Source organism: Temnothorax americanus, unplaced genomic scaffold, assembly GCF_048541705.1.
Source record: "Temnothorax americanus isolate GAGA-0224 unplaced genomic scaffold, ASM4854170v1 Scaffold6, whole genome shotgun sequence".
In the NCBI taxonomy this organism is placed as follows: Eukaryota; Metazoa; Arthropoda; class Insecta; order Hymenoptera; family Formicidae; genus Temnothorax; species Temnothorax americanus.
This window is the reverse complement of record NW_027509751.1, coordinates 4,823,053-4,849,197: the sequence shown is the minus strand read 5'-3', so window position 1 is coordinate 4,849,197 and position 26,145 is coordinate 4,823,053. Positions and strand designations below refer to the sequence as shown.

Here is a 26,145-nt window from a genome sequence, read left to right as displayed (position 1 = left end):
ATTATTAGTATTGTTCATTATATGTCATTATTTGTCATTATAATTACTTTTACCAATAATTATCGTTAATCAAGCTTGCAATAATATTTTTTGTATAAGATATATTTTTATAATATATAAATAAATTACTAATAATAAGTTGAGATATATTGAGTCAATGTTTATATTTGTGTTACAATTTGTTACAGAGGAAGCAGTTATAGCTTACAAAAAGTTATAAAAATGTGAGAAAATTTAAGATTTATTTACAATACTTTTTAACTAGATCACATAATTAAATGTATAATGCATTCACAAGTAGCAGAGGGACGTCAAATGACGTATTAATAACGTCTTAATGACGTCTCTAACGTCAATAAAACGTCATTAAGACGTCTTTAGACATCATCCTGCTACCTGCGTTGATTTTATATAAAGAGATAAAAATAATTAGCTGAACGAGTTAACTATGTTTAATTTGTTAAGCTAATTATAGAAATTAACTTATTAAGCTAAGAGTAGGTATAATTTAATAAGTCAACTTTAGCGCAATTAACTATAATGCATTAAAGGAAGAGATTTAAAATTTATTTACATTTGAATCTAAAAATTATTAAGGGAAAACTACTTGTTACTAAACTGACCGATTTTAAGAACTTCTTGTCAAATTGTCAGACATGTTAAAATATTCTTCTAAAATTATATATGAAAGAAACAAAAATGTGTTGTTTCTTTATTGTTTTTATGTTATTGTTTATGTTTTATGTTTTTAAGTATAATATGCCATTTTATTAATTAAAATTGTCCAATTTTACTTATAATTTATTTCGTAATTTATCATCACAGCAATATTTACTGATCGTTACGACACGTACTTGGAGCATTACAATTTGCTGCAATAGCATTACCGTTTGTAATTATACATGTTGTCAAACTTGTTTACAATGACAGCTGTAGAAACAAATTGTTGATAATATTAATAATTTGTTCATAAAAAATAAATGAGGTTTTTGATACTCTGTATCTACGTTGCAATACAGATTTTACTCACATTATATATTTGGTCTTATATTTGTCGCGTATGGAGAAGCTCGATTTTATACTTTTTGTTATACTCTACCCAGGTTCTAATATATTTGTACGAAGAAAAACTCGACAAAACCAGAGAACCAAATGGTGCCATAGGGGTCTGAACAAGCCACAGATTCGCCGTACACGACGAAACTCCCAATTAGTACGTCTAATGGAAAATAAATTTTATTATTTTTTTAAAGAATCATGTAACATTGTGAACAAATTTGAAGATAACCATGATAATAAATTTGATAATAAATTATGAAAGAAACTTGAAGTATTAATAACAATTACTGGTACTTTTACACAAGCAATTAGAAAAAATTAAAGAATAAGATAATATTTTAGAAAGGTGTAAAATTTTCCACTTTTTGATGCATTTATATGTTTCTGATACATATTTTGTTATATATTCTGATTTGTTAAATTTTTTTTATATTAGTTGATTTATCTAGAAAAAGAAAAACTTCTTTACTTATAATTTATATTTTAAGGCCGACATCTTTTTTAAAAATATGTTTACTATAGAGTATAGAGAAACTACTTGATAATTTGTCATGATAAGCAATGATCTATTAATCTATTATTTTGACTTAGACTTTGTTAATATAATGAATCAATTTGCTAAATGCTACTATTATTCTAATTAATCTTAAACATTACAATTACTGTTTACAATACTAATATTATTTTGTTATTTATTATTGTAATTATTTATTTTCTAACATTACAAACATTTAACTTGTGGAAGGTGTTAGTAGAAATTAGTATTATTTTAGACTTTTGGGGATTTTCCTTTAAATTTTCTTTGTAATTGTATAAATTTGAATTTAATATTAATGTCGTTGTATTAAATATATACAATTTAGAATAAATATATTTCATTATATAGAATTATAACATATATGTATATATTAATAGAATTTGACTTACTTGCAATAAAAAATTAAAAATAGAAGTATAGCAGCAGATACATAAAAGGATACAATAAATGAGATAATTGCCCATTTTATACATATTTTTGCAAACACTTCATTTATTCCTTCAATAGTCTTGTTATAATCTTTATCTAGCTTATCTCTGATTGGCATTGATGTCACATTTGTTATGACACCTAGAGAAAGTAATAATATCTTATAATTAGTAACTTTTCTATGCTTACTAAAGATTAAGTTTAGTGACAAATGTTTGTCATTTTAGAATGTTTTTTATTTTCTTAAGACTAAAAGAATAAATAGCTTAATAAGTTATCTTTAAATCAATATTATTAACAATGGGATTTTTTAATGATATATTTTTAATATTTTAATTATTAAATAAAATCGAAATAAATGGATAATTTAATGCGCGTATTTATTTTATTGTACTATATAAATGTAATAATTGAATTACAAAAAAAATAATTACAATTATTACGTAATTATATTCTTTTTAGTATTTTATACATAATAGTTTACAATGTAAATGATAAATAATTTTTTTATAGTCCATTTTTGTTAAAAATTATTTTTCCAATTATGAATTTTATTTTTACATAGCTACCCAGACAGCACCATATCCAAAATCGGGACATAAGACGTTTTTTAGCCATCTTTTAATAAGACGTCTAAAAAATGTCTAAAAGACGTCTTTTAGACGTCTTATGTCCCGCTTTTGGACAAGTGTGCTATTTATATTTATATTTGCTGTATGGGTATATGTTTTAGAGTGCATGTAAGTATATCAATTTGTAGCAATATGAGTTAATCTTACCGCTGATTAAAACTGCAAAGATCTGCAATAATTGTGTCATAATGTGAGATTTGAGCTATTTAACTCTTTGTCTTATTCAGAGAGCTTTACTAAACAAGGACGCTCTTGGCCCGGTTCTTAGAATCGTGATTAATATGTGTGCTATATGAAATGCCTGAAATTAATAGTTTGGTTATTTTGGAGTCACATATACCTATGTAGATACAAAACGATATAAATTTGAGAGAGAGAGAAAGAGATAAATTCGAAGAAAGAAAGTCAAAGAAACATTGGGAACAATATTTATTACATAGTAAAATAACAATAAAATATAACGGGGTATAACAGAGAAGGCAATTAGATTATGATTTAAATGTTAGTTAAAAATTTGGTATATAATCTTTTTCTAAAATACCGCTGTTTTTATTATTATAATTAAAATAATATAAATTATATATTAAGATATATATAAGAATGACATAAATGTAAAAATAAAGAAAGGGAATTTACAGTTGATAATAAATAACTAGTAATGCTATTTGCACGAAGAAACTGGAATGTTTATATACGTTACCTGGCGAAAGGTCACACGAATTAAATAAAGTGTCGCACAATTTTTGGTCATTTTAGATTTTCTCACAAAATTGTCAATAATGTATAATTAACTATGCATTTACCATGGATGCACGTATTATGATTTATTACAGGTACAGTTATTGATTATGTATTTTTTTAGAGGCGAGTTGTCAATTATATTTTTTAAGGATAATCAATCTCATCATCAATTTTACATTGGCTATAGCGGTACAGTATGATAATGCTCAATTACAACAATCAAACATCAAAGATTAGAGGAATATATTACAATTAGTGACTACTAATATTGGAGAGGTTTGAGAGAAAAGACACTTCAGTAATTTGTTGTTCCTTGATTGCAATGGTTACATGTGTAGGTCTACATATTAACAACTGTTTCTCAATAAAAATTACAACAGATAATGACAAAATTCTCAAAGACAAAGCATTAAAAAAGATTGAGCATAATAATTAATATATCAAGATATTATTTATTTGGCTACCTAAGAATTAATTAGAAATATGATAATATCAATTTACTTACTTTTCCAAGTAGACTTGCTTGTCTCTACGTTGTTCGATCTTACATGACACGATGACAAATGAATAGTAAATACTTAGTCTATAAGAGATATAGGTGTTCAGCTCTCGACCCCACATTTTTCGACTATAACGCTATCTAGAATCATCAAAGTACAACTATTTCTATTCGAGAACTTGGGCCGATTTCTAGCATTGTGTACACAAGGCTTTAGAGCTAATTGGTCGATTCCTACAAACTTTATTAGTTATCAATTTTCCGTACAAATCTCTTTATTTCTAAACGATTACAGGTTACAATATCTTTATTATAAAAGTAATGGAAATTATGTAAGATTTTATTATATATTTAACTACTTGCATATTTCTTTATTATTTTGAAGAGCAATAAATATTTCCATTTATCGACAAATCAAGCCGGTAGTTAACGTAGTCTGTGTTTTTTTTAACCGAATTTTTACTTTGTTATAATAGAAATTATTTAAAGAAAATTGTGCAACTTTGTTAACTAGTATTAACTTGTGGGCTCGTTAAGTTTTTTTCGGTAACAGTCTGCACGGACGAAACATTTATTTATATATACGTATATACATATGTGGTCCAATGCATAAATTTGAAAAGTATTTGATGACGAGGTTTTGTAAAATATTGTAAATATTCCGTACATACTGTAAAATAATTAAATGTAAATATAGGTATATATTTCTAGAATTAGATACGTAGCTGTCATAGAACTGCATATTAATATTGTTAGCACACATTAGTATTGTTTGTAATTTGTTATTAATCTAATTACTTTTACCAACGATTATTGTTAGTCAAGCTTGCAATAGTATTTTTTGTATATAAGGTACTTTTATAATATATAAATAAATTACTATATAACAATAAGTTGAGAGATTGAGTTAATGTTTATATTTATGTATTACAATTTAATTGTTACAGAAAGGAAGCAGTTGTAGCGTATAAACAGTGAGAAAAATGTGAGAAAATTTAAGATTTATTTACAATACATTTTAACTTGATTACGTAATTATATAATAATGCATTAATTTTATATTATAAAGAGATAGAAATAATTAGCTTAACAAGTTAATTATATTTAATTTGTAAAGCTAATTATAGAAGTTAACTTGTTAAGCAGACAGTATAATTTAACAAGTTAACTTTAGCGCAATTAACTATAATGCATTAAAGGAACAAATTTAAAATTTATTTACATTTAAATCTAAAAATTATTGAAAAAAAACTACTTTTTATTAAAATGATTTCACCGATTAAGAACTTCTTCAAACATTTTATACGGTTTAACAAATTTTCAGACATGTTAAAATATTCTTCTAAAATTATATATATTAAAAGAAACAAAAGTGTGTTGTTTTTCTATTATTTTTATGTTAAGTCTAATATGTCATTATACTAATTAAAATTATATAGTTTATTATGTAATTCATCACAGCAATATTTACTGATCGTTACGGCACGTATTTGAAGTATTACCTTTGTATAGCATTATCTTTCGTAATTATACATGGTTGTCAAACTTGTTTACTGCGGCAGCTGTAGAAACAGATTGTTGAAAATATACTAATAATTTATGCATAAAAAACAAAAAAGATTTTTGATGCTTTATATCTTCATTATATACATATTTTACTCACATTATTATTATTTTATATTTCTTCTTGTCTTTGTCCAATATAGATAAGCTCCATTTCCAATACTTGTATTTGAACAGGTATTTCTAATATGCGTGTACGAAGAATAACACGAAAAAACCAAAAGACGAAATAGCGCCATAGATTTTTGAAAGGGATATAAAATATCCGTATAAAGTCATACACCCTACATTAAATAAATAATAACTTCTATTATTTTTATTAAATATTTTATAATATTGTGTCATTATTGAAGATAATGATAATAAATGCGTGTAACAAATTATGAAAGAGACAAAATGTTAATAGTTATTATTGATGCCCTTATACAATTAATTAGAAAAAAATTGACAAAAATAAGATATTTTAAAAGTCTGGCAACGTAGAATTTCTCCTCCTTTTTAACCTTTTAAAATCAATATCAATTGATTCACCGTAAAAGAGAGAGAAATTTACTTATAATTTTTTTTTTTTTAAGTTGATATTTTTACTTATTTACTGTTATGTTTACTGTATTAAGTAACAATAGATAATTTGTTAGTATAAGTAATTATTATGACAAATTTGAGTCGAATTTAATTAATGCTACTAGCACTATTTCAATTAATCTGTAATTTCACAATTATTTATTACACTTATTAATTTTATCTATTTTTTGATATTAGACAGATCTATCTAGTAGAAAAATTATATGTAATAGAGATTTATTGTTATTTCAAGCCTTCAGAATTTCCTTTAAATTTTTCTCGTAATTATCATGTATTAATTTTTTTTTAGATTTGATATCAAATAAAATAAAATTTAATACGTATAATATATATAAATGTAATAAGAGCATTTGACTTACATATAAATACAAATTAATACAATTAAAGCTATTACTGCATAAATATATAGAAGAATTCCAATGAGATGATTTCTTAGGGAATCCTCTTCTTGAATTTTTACTTTAGTGATGTCATCTTCTTTATCTGTATTATTCGCTAATACTGATATCACACACACAATTTTTGATACTGCATCTAATATAACAATTATATTTTGTCATTTGTAAGACCTACTTACTAAGAAATTTGATTTGTTAGCAATAAATATTATCATTTTAGAATATAAATTATCATACCAACGGTTAAAATCACGAAGATAATAGTCCTTAATAATTTTCTCATAATGTAAAATTTATGTAAAAGTAACGTAAAAGTTATTTAAATATTTATTTCTTTTACAAAGCTTTACTTAGAATAGATTATTCTTTGCTTTTTTCATAGAGTCATATGTCCATGATAAATTGCCTGAAATTTATAAAGTTATTATTTTAGATGTTACATATTATATGTCATATAAAATCAAAACGATATAAAAATGTATATTCTATAATACAGAAATTCAAGACAGATTAAATTGACAGAAATATTTATTTTAGAAGAAAAAAAATATGTATAGTATTGCTTACGTGTATTACATATTGGATATCAATAATTTGATTAACAACAATTTTAAACTGAATAATAAATGTTAAATAAATTTGTAATAATATTTAGAGTGTATCTTAAGCCCTATCTTAAAGTCCTATGTACGTTTGTACTTTTCTTTAGTGTAATAAAATGTATCTCAAATAAGCAATTTACTTATTTCCATTTATACTGCAGTTATAGATACAATGCCAAGTTACATAATATACAATTGTATATTTGCTTTTATGTTTTACTTATTGTATATATTTTCTTTCTATATTACGTTTTCCTTAATTCCTTTATGGTGCAACAACTTCTTGCATTTCTTGCTCTTGGCGCGCTGGATGATGTTCACCGCGATGTCCTCGAAAGTGAGAAAGTCGGCGAACAATATAATTCCAATTAATTATGATAAAATTTCTGATCCGTTTTCCGGAAGAATACTCAGTACACCTAATTAAATATATTTTTTAGAACTAATAACATCGTAAATTATAAAAAAATTTGTATTGAAATTGGAGGATAAAATTTTCTAAATTTATATTTTTTATAAAAAGGTTTTTTATCAGTTTATCAATTTTATTCTTAAATTTATTCAACAATCAATAAAGGAACATTCTGTAACCTATACAAATAATATAATATAATTCATAAACTATAAAGGAAAAAAGATATATTGACGCAGAAATGATCTATATATGATTAGATTTAACAAGAAGTATATAATTTCTTATCTGCAACTTATGATTAATTAAAAAATTGTTAAAGAAAAGTATAACATTATTTTGTTTTGTACTTTTAATTTTTCTCTCAAAAAACTTATTTAGAAAACTTTGGATTAAAATAAAAGTGTACAAATTCTTTAAAATTAATTACAAAACTATAAATACTTCATAGGAATTTGATTTACCAACAGTAGCACGATGTAATAAAACATAGGGTAAATAATATGCCTATAGTTACTAGTAACCAAATATAATCTGAATTCGGAAGCTTTCTCACTGTGACATCCGGGTAGGTCCAAATTTCATGTTTTCTTTTTATATCGCTCTTATTAAATGTATCCGTTGGTAAAAGTATTGTCACAACTTCTGTTATAATAACTATAGAACAATAACTGCAGATATTAATTATAGATAATACTATTGGTTTTGATTATTATTGGTTATTGTTAGGAACATTAATTATATGTCTATTTCTAAAATATTTAATTTGTATTAAAAATTTAGTATAAATCAATTTAATTAATTTTATGTGTATATGTGAGTATTTATGTACATGTATAGAAAATTTAATTTTCAGTATATAAATCAAGTTCTTAACAAGCTCTTAGCAAATATATTTCTTAACAAGAAAATTTGTTCTTGATGGTTTTTTTTAATAAACAATTTAAACATTAAAATAAATAAAATAAAAATGTAATCTTTGTGCAAAACGTAAAATAAGATATATGTGTGTGTATTATACAATATATTATATATATATATACAATACATATAAATGTATATATTATTTTATATATTTAATTACTATTCAGTAAAGATACAAATATTATTATTATGCATATTTAAAATTTGTGATGAGAAATTAGCAAATGAATAGAATATATTATGACATTATCATGTACGTGTATATGATACTATCAATTTTCTTACTTGAAATCAAAATTGTAAAAGCAATTGTCCATGATTGCACCATAATACAAACACTGTTTAATGATTTTTGAAGAAAATTCAAGTTGTTGGAATAAGATAGATGAATTTTTCTTGATTCACTCAATTGTAATCACACGAATAATAGAGGCATATAAAATCTAAAATAGTTTTGACAAAGTTTAATTGAAAAAAGTAATTATTAAAAGATAAACACACACACACACAAGAGGCCCAATTAATAATAAAATATAAAAAAAAAATTACAATTTGGATTGGATTAATGCTGTTAGTCGGTGTTCAATATGCAATGTAAGTAGTGTGAATTCCTCGCTAATCCGTTGGTGTTTATTATTATTGTGGAATTATAAAATAACAATACTAGTTGGAAGAAGGAAAGAAGGTGAATGTTTACATATATTACCGTTGCTTGACAAAGTCATGAAAACTAAAAGAATTTTGAGTGTCACGAAACATACTTGGTTATTATTTCGCGAAAGATACTTGATTAGGAATACTTGTGCATTAGAAGTGTATGATCAATGTAAATGCATTCATTATATATTTCTGTAATTCTGTATTTCTACAATTTATTATTATACAAATATTTCTCAGTTACATTAATCGCGAGACAATATTTATATTTCTTAGAGATAATTTTATCATTAATTTTGCACTTGTGATAACACGAAACTGCAACAGTAAAACAAGCGAAATTTAAGATAATGTACATAATTAATTTATAAGTAATGATAATTGACGAATTCTGAAAGAACGGGCCACTCGTTATCATTCTGATTGATTGCAATGACTATATGTAATTTTATTACAACAGATAAAACAGTTGATGATAAAAGATTCGAGAATATGACGCTAAAGAAAAATTGGGTATAATAATTAACATCTTAAAATTACATTTGTTAGACTAAATGCAAAAATGAGTTAGAAACAAGATAATATTAATTTTTCCATCTTACCAAATAGGATACTCGTTACTCGGTAATCGTCCTCTACATATGATACAATGATAAGTGAGTAGTGACTATTCAACTTATAAGAGACGTATTCCTTAATGCTTATTGGTTCATTCGTATGAGCGCTATTGCTGTTAATTTTAAACTGTTTATCCTTGAACACTCGTGAGACATAGTATCGCTATTTTGCATACATTTTCATTCTCAATAGGGAATTTACAATTATATAGAAATTTATTTTATTTAAGCTGTGTACACTTCTCTATGTGAATGTTTTCAATATTAGCAGATATTTCTGCTGGATAATCTAATCCAATTGTTAACGTGGATCCATTTCTTAAATATCTTGTCTTATATCAAAGAGAGATGGAAACTATATTCTATCGATTGTGCACAGGACATAGTTTTCTATTAAAATGCACACATATGTGTGAAATAAATACATATATATTTCCAAAGTGTCAGTGTATAAATAAATTATACAAAATAAATAAAAAATATTCATGTAATATCTACATTCCTATCATACAATTTGTTACAGATAAAGTTATCAAAAAATACACAAGTGCAATATAAACGTACGTCATAAATAGTTATTAATTTCAAGGTACAATACATTTGTCAAAATTTAATTATATATTTAATTAATACAAAATATTAAATAATCCACCGTTTATATATATCTAATTGTAAGTACTTATATTAATGTGATTTTATGTACTCAATGTATTGTCATCGTTAAATTGTAATGTTTTAAAAAATGTAGAGTTACTGAAAAATTCAATTTTTTACAAAAATCTCATTGTTGGAAATATTGATTGTAGACCCAAACAAAGAAATACGTGTCTTCTTTTTTTCAGAATATTTTTCGTACAAAAAAATTGCCAAAATTAATGAAGTAGGTCATAGATCAGGATCAGAGAAATTTCACGAAAATTTTAGCGAGAGTGCCCTATTATAGTTTTCTATATTCCTATGCTTTCAAAAGTTCATAACTTCTAACTTGTATATCTCGACGAGAAAAAATTGTACGTTGGCAAATAAACTTTAATTTTGAAGAAGAAGGATAATACTATTATACATTCTTTCAACAGCTTGCATATCTTTCCAGTTCGAATTATTTAAATATTAACAGATGTTTTTGTTCACTCACAATTGAACCTGTGGTGATCTTAACAAATTTCATATCCGAATTTCTCGGAGCGAAAGTTATTTGGGCCTTCTTTATTTATATGTGTAGAAAAATAATTGTTAATGTAAAAGTTTTTTGTATAAGTCGTATCTAAAAGAAATTTAAAAATAATATATTTTTTATCGCCTATTATAATAGTCAATTTTTTATTTTAACTTCTGCTTTTCAATCGTATGTTACTTGGCAGGTTAATTGATAAAATTGATAAGACAATATGCAGTTAAAATTGATAAGATAGTATGCACAATATGCACATCCACAGATGGTCATTAAGCATAATGCATACACACTTTAATAACATACGCGTATATCACTTTACTTTAATGTGATTATATATCTTATTATTGATAATATAACTTGTGACATTTCATTCAAAACTTTTTAATAATAAAGAAGTGTGTTTCGTGCTCGACCTGATTTATTTTGCGGAGCGCAATTAATACCGGAACCATTGCACTCAGAAAGAGTGCGAAACGAGGGGAGGGCTGCGGATGGAGAGAACGACTATCGTTATACAGCGATTAATCTACACTGAGAACTCTTAGTAAATTTCACGGACATTGTCGTGGCTCGAATTGCTCGGAAATTTTGAGGCGTCAGTAGTCTGCCGCAAACGCGAGACGGAGATCTTGCCGAGCATCGACTTGATGCCCTTACGACGGAAATCTTGCGGTCGAACGGAAATCTTGTCCGCGAGGCAGACTCCGTGTGCGAACGCGACACGACGACAGTAATTCGGGGCGAGCTCCTTTGATGAGCTCGATGATCACTAGTAGAGAGCAAAGTCTCTGCAGACTCGCGCACTTAGCGAGGATGGTTGGCCGGCGATGCCGCGCACGAATCGGTGGTGAAACCACGCACAAAGTTTGCTATCATATCGAGATAACTTGATGCAGAGATGTGCGAAAAGAATCTGACCTGCGATTGTTCTCTTCCGCCGGGGGGGGGGGAGGGTTCTCAAGGGACGGAAACGAAGGCGAGATCCGGAACGCGGCGCTCTCTGATTGATCCGATGATTCGGATGATTGACGGAGTTGCGCTGTAGGCACAATTTTCGCGAGCAAAGACACTGCGCGTGTCAGGAGTCGCACCGTGCTCCGATTCTCGACAATGCCGGTACGCGCGCACCTGTACGTGGGGCGGCATCGACCACGCGGGACGGCGTGATCGACAACCCCGTGCGAATCGAATTGGTGTCACGAGACTGACAGCAAGCACGTAGCAGTCAGCCTCGCGGCCTCGATTACAGAATATGTTCGATCCTTAACAAAGCGAAACTTCATGAAATTTGTTAATAATTATATTTATATTTGCATCGTAAAATCTGTTACATACAAAGTAGTAAAAATATACATGTATTGATGAAAATATATAAGTAGTCGTTGTACACGACGCGGTCAAAATATACATATACGTATTGATAAAAATTTATTATATAAGTGAACGTCAATTTTAACGCATGATTGTCTAAAGATATATGTATATGCTAGGTTGCGTTCAGAAATTCAACGTGGGTAACTCTAACAATAATCTATTAGTTTACGTCATGTATACTATAGCACACATTAGAGTTATACCTATTAGGTGTGCCTAGGCGTAATTTCTGAATTCAAGCACCCCTGTATTCAAAACGTGTAAGATCTGAAATATTTGTACAAATTATGTGCATTCAATAATATAATTTGCACAAAAATGTATTTCTTAACATTATTTAATATGCTACATTCTCATATTAATATCACACTGTAACAATATGAAATTTCTTAATGTCGTTAATTCCAATTTTTTAACTTACATTAGGATTCTATATTTAAATAGATTTCTTCTTCTCTTGTATTGTACGATGCATTAGGTACTCGAGGTGTCTGCTGGACCTCTGAACGTCTACAGTAAGAAAGGAGGTAAACGAAGCGTTGCCAAAAAGTTCTAAAAGTAGCACGGATACGTATTACAATAGGCTGGTGGCGAAGCCTAAAAAGATAATTTATATATATGTATATACATGGACCATCTCTTGCAGCACCATATGAACATGTCTTTGAACATGAGTACATTAAATTGGACAAAGCAGTTGCTAATGATTTCACAATTTACTAGAATAATACATTAAAATTAGTGATTATTAATACTAATTATTTTTTGTGCAACAAATTTTAAATTAATTAACACATTATGTGATAAAAGACTAGTATTATTACATTTTGTACTTTTGTTTTCTTTATATTTTTTATTTTATTTTAAATTCTGTATATACAACTAGGAACCTATTATTCATCATTTAAATAAATAAAATATGAAGTTGTGAAATCATAAGAGCATATAATCGAGACAATTTGACTTACCAATTATTGTACCAAGAATTTAGTAAATACCGTAATTTATTGGCAATTAGCATTAATAAAGCGATTAATGAACATATATATACTATATATAAGAATTTCAAAAACTCAGTCATGTAAATTGATTTTTTATTATCTGCATATTCAGTAGTATTTCGTAATATTGATGCATTTCCTCCTGTAACATCTAAAAAAATAACTACATTTGATAAATAATTATATTAAGTAGTAATACATTAATTTTATTAGTAAATAATATTTATTATTAAGGAATTATAATAGTGTTAGAAATAAAAACTATTAATGTTAAATTTGTTAGAAATTATAGTATCGCTAGAGCAATACTACTAGTAACAAAAAATTTGTCATAATACATTAATTTCTTGTTCATCAAATTAAATTTAGAAAATAATCCAGATGTATATTTACTTAATGTTGTTTTATGCAGGGTGTAACAGAACACCTGATATGGGCGCTTCGTTACACCATATATAATTAGAATTGTGGAGAATAATTTTAACTTTATTTATACATATTGTATTATTGCCTTTTGCATTACTTTTGCTTTTTTGTATGTTTTATACGTAATGGTTTACATTATATAAATTTTTTATTTTAAATATGTCACTTTTCTTGCTGAAATATATTCTCTACCCATTTTAAAATAAATTTGTTAGCTCGTATTTATTAGCTTGTATGTAAAAAACACGAAGGTATTATTCTTCGAATTCTGTGATTAAGAAAATAATTAACAGAATGAAGAAACGTGTATGTATGTACGTGAATATTTCTTCATTCTGTTAGTAGTGTTACATTTCTAGAGATATAAATTATCTTACCACGGACTGAAATCGCAAATATAATGGTGCGTAGTGATTGCATGTTATAATATGAGATTCCTGGACTCTTTTCTTTGCAAAACTTAATTAGATGAAATTGCTTCTTTCTTGAGTCATTCAACAATCCTAATCTAGCTTGATGTCGTTAATCATCTGAAATTATTAACATAGTCATTTTAAGCAAAATGATGGAAAAAAACAAGGCATGATATTGACAATGAGATAAATTTCAAAGAAAATTGAACAACCTTAAGAGAGCTATATTTACCATAAGATAAAGGAACAAAATAACAATAAAATATAAAATATGGAATATATTTATTTAAGAATAAAACATAATTTAGTTTGACTTATCGGCGTTAAAAGTTTTTCAGTATTTATATAAATATAATATATTCATTAAATCGTGGATATTTGTCGTTAAGAGAATTATAATGTTGCTCTGAGAATTCGAAAATTAAAAAATAATATTAGTTACGATAGGCAATCGAAAAATTTATGTGTATTTTTATTACTTGACGATGTCACGAAAATTAAAGTCTTTTGGAATGTCACGCAACGTTAGGAACGTTAGCAACTGATTATATTGTTGAAAGTTCTAGAAACTAGAACTATAGTTTACAGTAGTGTGATTAATGTAGGATCAAATGTTAGAAATAATTATAACGCAAATCACTTTTAATTAATATTATTACTAATTGAGACGACAATTATGATCTCTAAACGTAATCGATATAGGGATAAAGATTCTATCTGCTTACCACATATAGGATATTTATTTCAACGTCCTCTACGTATGACGAGTCAACGACGATTAACAGTACGTAGAAGACAGGCATCTCGATTTTTGTGACAATTGTATTATATTCGCATAAACACTATTGGCTGTGTGTCTTATAGTGCCAATACGAAACTGTTTATCTTTAGGTGCTCACGAATCATATCGTTACACTGCTCCTTTGTGTGTGTGCGAATGATTTCCTTCTCATATCAAAAAAGAACTCAAAATTATGTAGATATATTACATATATCACAATATATATTGCAATCATATATACATATAGCATTCTACAAATAGTATATTATATCTACAACCCATTATATGCATGTCCTAGCAGAATCGATTATTCTCTCTTCTTTAATTTTACAGCCCGCGATCAACATTGGCAACGCGGAACTGTGAACAACAGAAGAAGGTATGAAAGCTGTCATTCGCGATGTACAAGAAGAATAGTTACGTAGATGTCATAGATTAAATTAGTACCATTACATAAGTATGGTATTATTACATTGATAAGCATGATAAGTACCTATATACTGGCAAATCAACGGTCCATCGATTATGGAAAGCCCGAAGAAACTCGTATAGCCGGGCAAACCCACAGGATCGCGTGTGATCGTCATATTTATGTTCCCGTCCGCGACACGACCCATAACCATCAGTTCGTCCCTTGAAAAACAAGCCGCTGGCTTTCGCACATTATTGTCCGCCGCGAGATAATCGCGGTCGCCTTGTTATTAATGCGTAATGGAATGTTGTCGTTTATGTCATTATGTTTCCGAGCAGCTATAGTAAAGTCGATCAGCTTAATTTTTCTAATATATATGCATATAATGTTTATTTTTGGCGATTAAGCACAAGGAATCTCAGTCGTATATAATAATGCAACGTATCTACGTATCTTTGCGGATTTGTCATATATCGGATGCGTATTTGTAGCGGCAAATAAGTAGTACGATTATCTGCCGCATCATCGTTTCTTTTTTTTTCTTCTATGATGTATTATTCAACTTTCTGATGCATCTGCGAGCATGATGCGGCAGGAATCGCGCGGTACCACCTTCTTATATTTATCCGATCAGGCAGACTTTTACTTTCACTTAAATCTACGACGAATCATTCTTAAAGAGATATCAAGAAAGTTTGTCGCTTATTGCCATTCTTTAAACTTCAATGTCTTGTGTAATCAAACCCGCTTGTTAAAGTAGATTCTACTTGAAGCTAAATTGAGCACAATTAATCAACGATAAGTCTTCATTTATTCGCATGAACTGGCGTTTTTACCGCGCCTCTCAATTATGCAGCTATGCGTTCGTGCGTGACACGCGCCACCCGGCGAATCTTCGTGCCGGTGAAGACGAGTGGAGACGAGTGAACGAACGGGGGAGAGCCGTGGGCGAAGTGTTACTCGCGAAGTGGCTGCGCGCGCGATCGTGGCATCGCGTCGCCGCGGCATTTTCACGTTGAACCTATATCGCGGCCGCGCGGGGCACGTCGTAAACTCGCGGACATTCGCGCTCGCGTGGCACGTTGCATTCTTTTAATTACACGCGTGGCCCGATACACAAGCCCGTAAGCTCCGGCGCGAGCTGAGCGCTCAGAAACGGCCGACCTTTCTAAACGCGACGCGAAGTCGCGGGGTCGTAAAGAAAAAGGGAAACCGTGAGCGCGAGCGCGCGCAAGCAAGAGGACAAAGGATCCTCTCCTGATCGTCGTCGTCTTCCTCCTCGTTGTCGCCCCGCTATCTCGCGAGCCTCTCGATCGTTTCTTACCGCGACTACGTATAAGTGCGTTCGTTGGCGTAAAGTCGCCATCCTGCAATCTCGAATGTTTCATCTGGCACGGGAGTTAATGCTATCGGAAGACACAATGCGTCACCATTGACTCCGCCGATGCTTTTTAACGACAGAACTTTAGCTCGGCAGTTTAAAAGTATTCATATTTTGATCGCGTGTTATTTGAATCTGAAAAATTACTTCTGAAGGAAATACCTTTTTAAACGTAGAAGATACTAAAGAGAGAAGATAAAAAGATTCGTAAAAAATAAATAAAAATGAAGATGAAGAGGAGAGGAACTTGAAAATTAAGTTTAAGATATATAATTATTTTACCATTAGAAAGAAATGAGCACATTTCCTGATTTCCTCTCATGTACAGAATATATTACCGTATCTCTTCATTTTTGTACACTTTTTATTATCTTATACCCGGAAGAAATTTTATTTTTGAACATAATAAAATATTGATACTCGCTCAAGTCATCATTGTATAATTTGTTATGCGACATAAAGATCTTTTCATTAGAAAGTGCAAACAGCGATGTCGAGACGAGATATTGTGAGACACATGCGTAAACTCCTGGAATTAATTGGAAAAATTAAAAGAGCCGTGTTATTTTAAACATGCAAACACATACGCGGTGCAATAAAGATATCGATCAACGATCGCGGCTCTTTTGATCGCAGAAATCAAAATCGTGGTTAATGGGTTGATTAATTAAAGCTTCGACCGCGAGAGGGTATATGCCGCTCGTAAAAATACGGCACGCTCGCGATCTGGGCCACCCAGTACGCCGGGACCGGGGTTCCCAGGTGGGTTTCGGCCACTCGTACCGAAAATACGCTTGCGACCGCGAGATTCCAGAAAAACCCGGCATTATTTTGGAAAGTGCAGATGGTTCGGTCAAAAAGGAGCCACCGTCCACGCTCGTAACGAAAAACGAACGGAAAAAGCGGTCGAGCGAGTCCGTGTCTCGTTTTCGGCGTTCCGCATATATACGAAATGCGAGGTTTTTGCGATATTTACTCATAACGTAATATTGACCAAGCCCCGTCCTTTTCATCATTTCTTCTAAATAAGAAGTAATCTCACGCGTTAGGATTTCCCGAAGAAACCACGACAATGAAAAATTACAATCCTTATTCGTGAGAGATTTCCTGTTTTATTGTCGAAGAAGTCAGTCGCAACGGTATGCACCACACGCATAGTCCGCGGCATTGTCTCTCAACGATTAGCGACGAAAAAGACGACATACAGTGGTGTCAGCTTTCCTTAGGTTGTTCAGCGTTCTCTCCGCGCGGGATGAGACCGCGCCACGTGTGAACGCGGGTCTTACCGTGTGCACGGCTGTGCGTTTGTAGGTAGGTGAGGAGAGAGAGAGAGAGAGAGAGAGAGAGAGAGAGAGAGAGAGAGAGAGAGAGAGAGAGAGAGAGAGAGAGAATGCGGTAGATAGAGAAAGAGTGAGAGGAAAAAAAAGAAAGAACGGCAGTGGCGGTCCCACCGACGGTCGTTTTATGAATATGCATGGCTTTTCCGTCCGCTACCGTCGTGCGTTGCTCCCAATTTGTCACACACCGTGGCATTATCCCATTTTGTTAATAAAGCAATGTTACGCGCGCGCATACGCACCGGTCGATTCTTCCTTTTCCCCCCTTTCTTTCCTCTCTGCTGCTGCACGATGCAATTATGCAGCTTTGTAATTGCGCGGCGCCTTTTGCCCCTCACCGCTCGGCGTATCGCGTCCTCATCCACGGCGTTACAACGAGAGACGCGATTTTATTATGACTATACAGGCCCGAGTTTCTCCCGTCCGTGGTATAGCAGGTGCGTGACGCGGAGGAGAAAAGGATTGCCGCGAAAAGGGCGGGGCGAGAACGCGCCGACAGAGGAAATACACTCGACTTCGGTTTATTTAATTTCATGAGCTCGCACTCGTAGAAGTATACCTACTCGTATTTTGTAAGATCATCGGCTTCTACGAAGACACATAAGAAACTTAAGGATATGTCCGAGCGAAAGAGAAACCTTAATGGTTACTATGATTCTCGCAAGTAATTAAATATCGATCGAGAAATGTTATATTTGAAAGATTTGCCATCAGACACTATTTCGTCTTGACGTGATTTCTTCTTTTTCTTAGCTTAATCATTTCAAAAGGCTATTTTTTCCCAATGATTTGTCGATATTCTACTTGTCTATATAAACGTGATAATAATGTTTGCCATATATGCACAATTTTCTCACGTTAACGCAACGATTAAGCAGTTACGAAACAGGGGCATTAAATATCTAGAGAGAGAGAGAGAGAGAGAGAGAGAGAGAGAGAGAGAGAGAGAGAGAGAGAGAGAGAGAGAGAGAGAGAGAGAGAGAGAGAGAATTTCTGGAACAATTTAAATAAATATATACTCTTTTATTATTTAATTTTTTGACAAAGCAAATTATATTATTTTTATAGGCTTTTACGTAACAGGGAAGAGCACGCTTCTCTCGACGCGTGCGTTCAATTCTGCAGCGCGCTGTTATCACCAAATAATGTCAAAATAACCGGCGAGCCGTCACTGCAGTTATCTTACTAACGAGTCGGACATGACGTGCGGAAATAGAAATGCGCGATCCGCATCGTATATCGCGGCCGAAAAAAGAGAGAAGCGTGACGTTTGATAGCCATATTTACTCGCGGGAAAATAAGCGGACAGATAGAGAGAGAGAGAGAAAGGACTATGTACGTGTAACGATCGCTTGTCTAGGTGCGTACTAAACTGTATCGGAGATTATCTCGATTCCGCCAACCGGGAATTATCGAAAGTCGCGCAGGCTGCGGTTTCTCGAGCACGGACGCAATTAAACTTTTTCTCGGCTCGATCACGTCAAAGACCGCTCGTCGGCCCAGCGATCGTCCGATCGCTCGCGGGACGCCAGTCTTCGAACCGGTCGAGGCTCCGGAGCTCTCGGAAGGGGAGAAAAAGAAAAAATAAATAACGGTCGCGAGAGACAGCATCGAGAATGCGTGTCGCGTGATTCCGAGGACACCGATTTCACCGAGAGATACATTAATGCCGTGAGCGCGAGCGAGTCCCGTGTACGTTTTATAAGTCGTCGAATAAATTTCCACCGCCTCTTCTCTCCACCACGCTTCTTCCCTTCGGTAATTTAACGAACTTTTCTATTTAACGAACGTAGAATTACGTTAGAAGAGCACACGTCGGGGTTCTATCCGCACTGAACGACCTCAACAAGAGCGTAAGAAGCACCGGATTTTCTCAGAGATTGTAACAAAATTAACGCTCGTGCAAGCGTGTAATAGGCTTTTTTATTACTTATTACGTTTAATTATGCTTTCTTTTATCTCATTGCTTTTATCTCATTGTTACTTAGGCACATTTGTAATGCGATAAACTGGACGGAGCATGTTTTGAAGAATTTTCTTTGCTTTTGTTTATTTATTGCTTAATGCTTATATTACAAGCGATATATCTTTATATTTGAATTTATTTTTTAAATAATTTTCTGATTATATATATATATAGGATGATTGTACATAACTTGTCTATAACTATATAGATGTAAAGGATTTACAAGAGTCGCAAGGCAAAAGATTTGTATTAATACCTCACTAAAAGTTTACGATCCGGACTTAAGGACAACGACCGCGAAAGCAGATTAAATCCGCGTGTCGCGATCGATTACTCGGATTTACGCCAGCGACACGGTGATGAATCGCGGTGGCGAGGTCGAAGTGGAGGTAAAAGACGCTCCGTGCTCTCTCACACGGCCGTATTTTAATCTTATCGCGCTCGCGCTTTCGTCGGTCGCTCGATAATACCTTCGCGGAGCTTTTCTTATCGGGTCGTAAGAGCACGAGACTCGGGCCTCGCTCGTCCTCCTCTCTTCCTCGTATCGCCCTATCGCCTCGTTTCCACTTTTGTCGTGCCAGCGGGGAGCGTGCACCCTTGCATGTTAGGCGCAGATACGATACTCGTAACAATATGACCGTGCGAACTTCCTATCTCCGGCTCTCATTAACACGATCGGAATCACCTCCCAGAATGCCCGTCAGAAGTTAATCAATATAAGTAGAACTTTTTGCAAACATACGATAAACTATAAATACATTGCAGTGATAAAATATATGGAAAATAATCATCTTTCACCTCTCAGAACATCTTTCGTTTTTTGTTACGTATATATATATTCGTATATCTTTTAACGTATACTTTTTACGTATACTTTTAACTGATATTATTATTGTTATATGAGGTTTATTATACGCACGCGCGATAGTATTAAGTATGTATCACATGCTGTATGCATCTGTATATACATTACCGATATCTCAATGACTATTGCTTCGCGGCGGTCTTGGTGATGAAGGAGGAGACCGAAGTGCAATTTTCTAGGTCGGGATTTTTCCACGCCGCAACCGTTTCTCCCCTGCGTTTCCAGATACACGCGTGCATCCGCATTGCATTACATATGGCGATTGTGTCAGGGTGATATCGTCATCGAGAACGGGGCAAACACGGACTTTAAGCCTTCCTCGCGTCGGGCGACAACGAGTGCCGGGAGGTGCGTGTTCCCGACACGACTTGCCCATTAGGTGGACCTGCAACGCGCCATCAGATTAGATTCCCTTTCGTCCTCTCGCTCTCGTTGCTCCTTGCCCAACAATGCACCCCGGCATCGACGATGCATCGGACAGTGGTGTTTGCATCTGCGACGCGTTTCCTGGATCCGTGAATCCGCAGCAGAGTTGGATACCGAAAGTGCCTCGGCGCAAGAATCTCAACGAAATACCGGGTTAAGTATGGAGTTATTATTTTAATATTTTAAAGCGACATATATATATATATGTCAAGTCACATCTTTTTAAACTATTAAGAGATAAAATGTAGATGCAATGTTATTGAAGGGTTTATTAGAAAGATATTAAACATAGAAATGTAAACAATAATTAAGCTAAAGTTTCGGGTATGTGTTAACTATTCTTTTGCTATATCAGAAAGAAACTCGCGGATCACAAAGACTCAACTGACAATGAGTCTGCTTAGAGCCTTCTGCTTATCCTCTCAATAAATTTGATCAAGTAGATCAAGTATACGTCGAGCGGTTTAGTCGAGGCGTAAATTCATATTGAAGTAAAAATCCACGGACCGAATCTAATCCTCTTTGTTTCGAGGATAACACGACCTCGCGGAGAGCCGTAATCCCTCGTCTCGCTTATTAACGACCGCGGCGAGATTCTGTCCCTTGCGATGGCCTTTCGCGCCCGCGGCTGCATTAACCTTTCGCGCGGCATCTGGGAGTCGGATCGGCGCCAAATTAGCGACGCGATCGAAAGTCGTGCCCCAAGTGTCGGAACGATGCCGGATCCTCCCGTCGCTCGCGCGATGGCCCTTCGAGGCCCGAGGTGGTCTTGGATGCCCGCTGCAAGTCGTCGGTGCACGCGATGGCTTCCCGTTCGTCGCATGTCACCGGCTACTATCCCGTTATCTCGCTCCTCTGCGCGGTTTTCGAACTGCCCCGCGCCGCATCCGTGTTCTTCGAGTGATGCGTATATCGATCGCACGCCGGAGCGACAATCGTCGCGTCGCCGAGACGCGCGCGCGCTCGTTCTCTCACACCAATTACAAGGATACGAACGACGGAAAGACGGTGAGACGGCATCGCAGGATCGACGCGATTTATTACGTTTACCTTCCGGCATCTTTCCCCCCGATGGGTGAGCGAGCGTTTTTTCCGAAGAAAAGGTATCCCGCGCGTTTTTATGCAAGTCCTGGCTTCAGTCTTACTTTAATCTTCGCTATTTTTCTCGTTTGATGTGATTTTACTTAAATTCTCATATTATATTATATGAATTATGTGATATGTTACATAGACAAATGTTTTTTTTATATAACGACTTTATTTTTATCATATACATTATTTATATCTAATATAGATACACAGAGAACGTTTCTTTATACATTTCAATATATTTATACGTTAAATGTACAGATTAGTACGCGCAAGACATAAAATTTGGATTATAAATGTAACGGGAAACTTTACCCTTCATTTTAATCGCTATAAATCCGCTGCTGGCGCAGCCAGCGCGCGCAGAGTTGCTAAATAACTATATAATATCGTGCGGAGGGCTAACGACCCATCCGGGCCAATAATCCGCATGGCGGAGAGAACGCGTCTCGGTCCCGCGAATTAATGCGTTTCGCAACGCGATTCGCCTTTGCGCGAGTGCCGCGCTCTCTCGCGCGGTAATTGATTACATTAAGATCGCAACAAAGTCGCGGCGTAATCGTAATTACCGCTCGCGCGACGTGGCATCCTGATTAACGGCTAATTGTCAAAGTAATGTGCGTGTACCATATAATCGCGCGCGCTACCCGGCAGCGATACATCCGAGAGCGGCGGCGCGGCGTTTTCCCGGCTAACTCGCGAAATCACGGGCCGCTAACGAAATATGCGCGCGGCCGCTAACGAACCACGGTCTAATTAGGAAAAAAATACGAAGGAAGCCTGCGCATTTTGTAGCAGTAACGGACGTGCGTCTCTGCTGCTGGCTCGCTGCTGCCGACAAGGAAAATGCCTGCTATGCTGCATCACGCACAATACAGTGAAACTACCCAACTATTTTTTCCAAGTTGCGGGTAGTAGTATTATCGATTTTTGTCAATTTTTAACGATAAATACTTGAAGTAACAACAGTTAAATAACGTATACTAATGTCAAATAAGTTTACTAAGCGTTAAATGTCGCGACGATTGATATTTAAATAAAACTTATATACGTTGGAATTAATTTCTTAAGTTTTTCCGTAAACTAATCCGTAATGGCTTTCGATGCAACGCGACGCATCACGTTATTGCATTTTGAGATAACGCGCCTCGCGATGTCCTGTTTCTACTGCTTTGTCGCGGGAGAGCCACCGAAAGGAAGAAGCATGAGAAAGGAAAGCGAACCTGACCAAATATATCATCGAGCGCGACGTAAGGATAGCGAGAGAACGCGCCCGCGATTACGTTTGATCCCACGAGTGCGCCCGATGCGGCAGCCGTCAGGCAAGGAGAAGAAGCAATTTCCGCGTTGCCGTTAAACGCAATCGCGCAATCGGCATACGTTTCACGCACGTGCTTCGCGGTAGATAGACTATACCGCGAGAAAACATTCAACGAGACGAGATAATCGCCGAAAGATTCTTGCGCGATCTCGTATTCCGTATTAATAAGCGATAAGCGCGAACATTTATAGCTGTGCGAAAAAATTAAATTCAGCGAAAGAGGAGAATTTGAATCGATTAATGGTCGAACAGCCGTGAGTTTATATACTACGCATATAAACGGCGATAAGACGAGCGCGTTATCGAGCGGGATCGAGTTTTTATAAATGAGAAAAAGTTGAAATCGGCACGAATTATTTTCCCATCTCATGTGCAAACTGTTCTCTTTTTCCTTCCCCTTTTCTCCGTTTCTTTCTTCGTTTCGGACATCGGATAGTAAGTAAAGAGAGAAAAAGTCCCGTTGGGTCTTACGTGCTGCTGAACGTGTCGGGAAGCGGGAATCGTGTTCCGCAGCCGTAACCATTATCACGTTGCCCTTCTTTGATAGGGTCGGCACGAGGTCGCTGAAATAGCGACACGAAAGAGTCCCCGGTCCGATTTATGTGTGCACCACGGCGGAGAGAGAATCTCTCTTTTCAGGACTTCTGGCAGAAGCATCGGGCTTCACGTACGTGCAGAAACTCGTAACACGGAGTGAAGAGAACGCGGATGTGGGTGGACAAGCGGAGGAAACGAGCGAACAGAAACGGAATAGACGGGGAAGGGGAGCGAGGAAGAGAAAGAGAGGCAATACTGGGTGTCGCGGATCTATCTTTATCTGTGAATCAATCGAAATTCATTCTCTTTAAGAAAACTTACGCTGAATAATTGGCGTTACTTTAGAGATATTAACAGAAAATGAAATTTTCTTACTCATTCAATTTTCAGAAAGCTTGTATATATAGTACAAATTTGTAATTTAAAGAAAAATCAATTTTTGATATCGTATTTTTTAAATACTTTTTTTTAATTAATTAAAAAATCTTAGCATGCGTGAATATTTATTAAATACGAGTTTAATCAAAATAATCCTATCGATTTCTAATAAAATCAAGATACTCCATTAATTCTGAAACTGCTTTTCAATTACCGGATAAAGGCCAAATTTATTTTCTGTTATAACATGACAACATACGTGACATTTGTCACTAACGATGTATTTTTGCACAAAAAACTGATATTTTTTTTTAATAACCCGAGATTGGAAATACGAATTTGAAATTGATTCAAAGATACTCGAAAAATGGTCGAAAGTATTGTATGTTTATACATCCCTATAAGATAGACCAAGTAAGGGATCTTGGCTTGTTCATTCCGGGACACCCTGTACGTACAGGGTGAGAGAGACAGCAGTCAGCCAGAGTCGAGAGATCCACGTTGTTAGATCGTATCAGAGGGTTGTCTCTGCTGCTACCGCCTGTGCTCGATGTGCTTACCGCTCTCGCACAGAGCCACTCCGTCTAGCTCGGAGGTATTTGATATTGACTTCCCGAGGCTCGACTTTGAACTCCTGGAAGCGGAGAGAGAGTAGGAGAAAGAGGAAGAGAGCGAGAGAGAAGGCGAGAGAGAAAGAGAGAGAGAGAGAGAGAAGCACAGGCTGCACCACCCCCGCGTTACGTTTAATTAAAAAGCTTCGTGCGCGCGCGCGCGAGCGCTTGCACGCCCTTATACGCTGGGATATGTGTGTCGATAGTCGACGAGCTTTCTCGTAAAGCTCCAAAGAGCATTTGCGTGCTCCGGGAGCAGTGCGTTAGAGAGAAAACAAAATTATTTGTCTGTCGCGGAAGTTGTTGGATCAAAGTGGCGGAACTATATACTTAACAGGCCGCGTTCACCGTTGAGTTTCCGCGGCGATCACGGGATACGTGGAAAAGTTGAGCGATAACGTTTGACATCGAAATTCACAGTGTATTCGTTATATCATCGTTGAGTATTTTTAACCTTGATCAGAACGATTTGATGCAATGTCCGTAGGAGAACTGAAGTAAGGAAATCATACCCAAATTCGTCAAAAAAATTACGGTAAACCGTCAAATAAACATCAATAACCGTCGAATAACATTTCGATGCATTGTGTCACGATAGCACGGTATATACATAAATATATATTTATATTTTATATAATATATATCCCGTAATATATATATATATACGATATTAATTTTTCTTTTCGAGTCGCGCGCGCAAAATTCCGGAAGAGCGAAAGGAGGAAGGTAGAAATAGGAAAAGAGAGAAAGAGGAGACGGCCGCCGCGCTGAGGCAGCGCCGCGCCGAGCCGAGCCGAGCGGCGGGCGCGTCGTGCTGCTTTATTTTCCCAGCATCGCGGCTTCGTCGTGGAAAACGCGAGGCTGGCAACAACGTTTTCCAACGATAACAATTATCCACGAGAGACTTCATTACCCATTCGCCGCGAGCGGCTTCTATTCTTTATTTATGGACAAGCTCATTATTTCTGTGCAAGTAAGCATACGAAAAATTCTCCCC

At 34.0% G+C, this 26,145-nt stretch overlaps 4 long non-coding RNA genes across 7 annotated transcripts in view; 1 reads left to right on the top strand and 3 right to left on the bottom strand.

The window, feature by feature from the left end:
• Positions 1 to 26,145, top strand: part of LOC143904944 (uncharacterized) — a 236,569-nt gene that overhangs the window by 58,363 nt on the left and 152,061 nt on the right. The window lies entirely within an intron of this gene.
• On the bottom strand, positions 159 to 3,968 carry LOC143905130 (uncharacterized). The gene is made up of 5 exons (XR_013259114.1): positions 3,905 to 3,968; positions 2,806 to 2,959; positions 1,987 to 2,167; positions 1,031 to 1,219; positions 159 to 930 (listed from the first exon to the last, which is right to left on the bottom strand). It is a non-coding gene; the product is annotated as an uncharacterized LOC143905130 (long non-coding RNA).
• Positions 5,157 to 9,826, bottom strand: LOC143905131 (uncharacterized). Of its 4 annotated transcripts, none has more exons than XR_013259117.1 (8): positions 9,183 to 9,603; positions 8,668 to 8,825; positions 7,923 to 8,115; positions 7,296 to 7,465; positions 6,682 to 6,850; positions 6,406 to 6,580; positions 5,562 to 5,745; positions 5,157 to 5,460 (listed from the first exon to the last, which is right to left on the bottom strand). It is a non-coding gene; the product is annotated as an uncharacterized LOC143905131 (long non-coding RNA). The 4 variants fall into 4 exon arrangements; XR_013259116.1 differs by lacking the exon at positions 9,183 to 9,603 and adding an exon at positions 8,932 to 9,136; XR_013259115.1 differs by lacking the exon at positions 9,183 to 9,603 and adding an exon at positions 9,642 to 9,826 and having other exon boundaries at positions 5,158 to 5,460.
• On the bottom strand, positions 12,134 to 15,629 carry LOC143905129 (uncharacterized). The gene is made up of 6 exons (XR_013259113.1): positions 15,319 to 15,629; positions 14,770 to 15,185; positions 14,009 to 14,161; positions 13,173 to 13,356; positions 12,626 to 12,801; positions 12,134 to 12,471 (listed from the first exon to the last, which is right to left on the bottom strand). It is a non-coding gene; the product is annotated as an uncharacterized LOC143905129 (long non-coding RNA).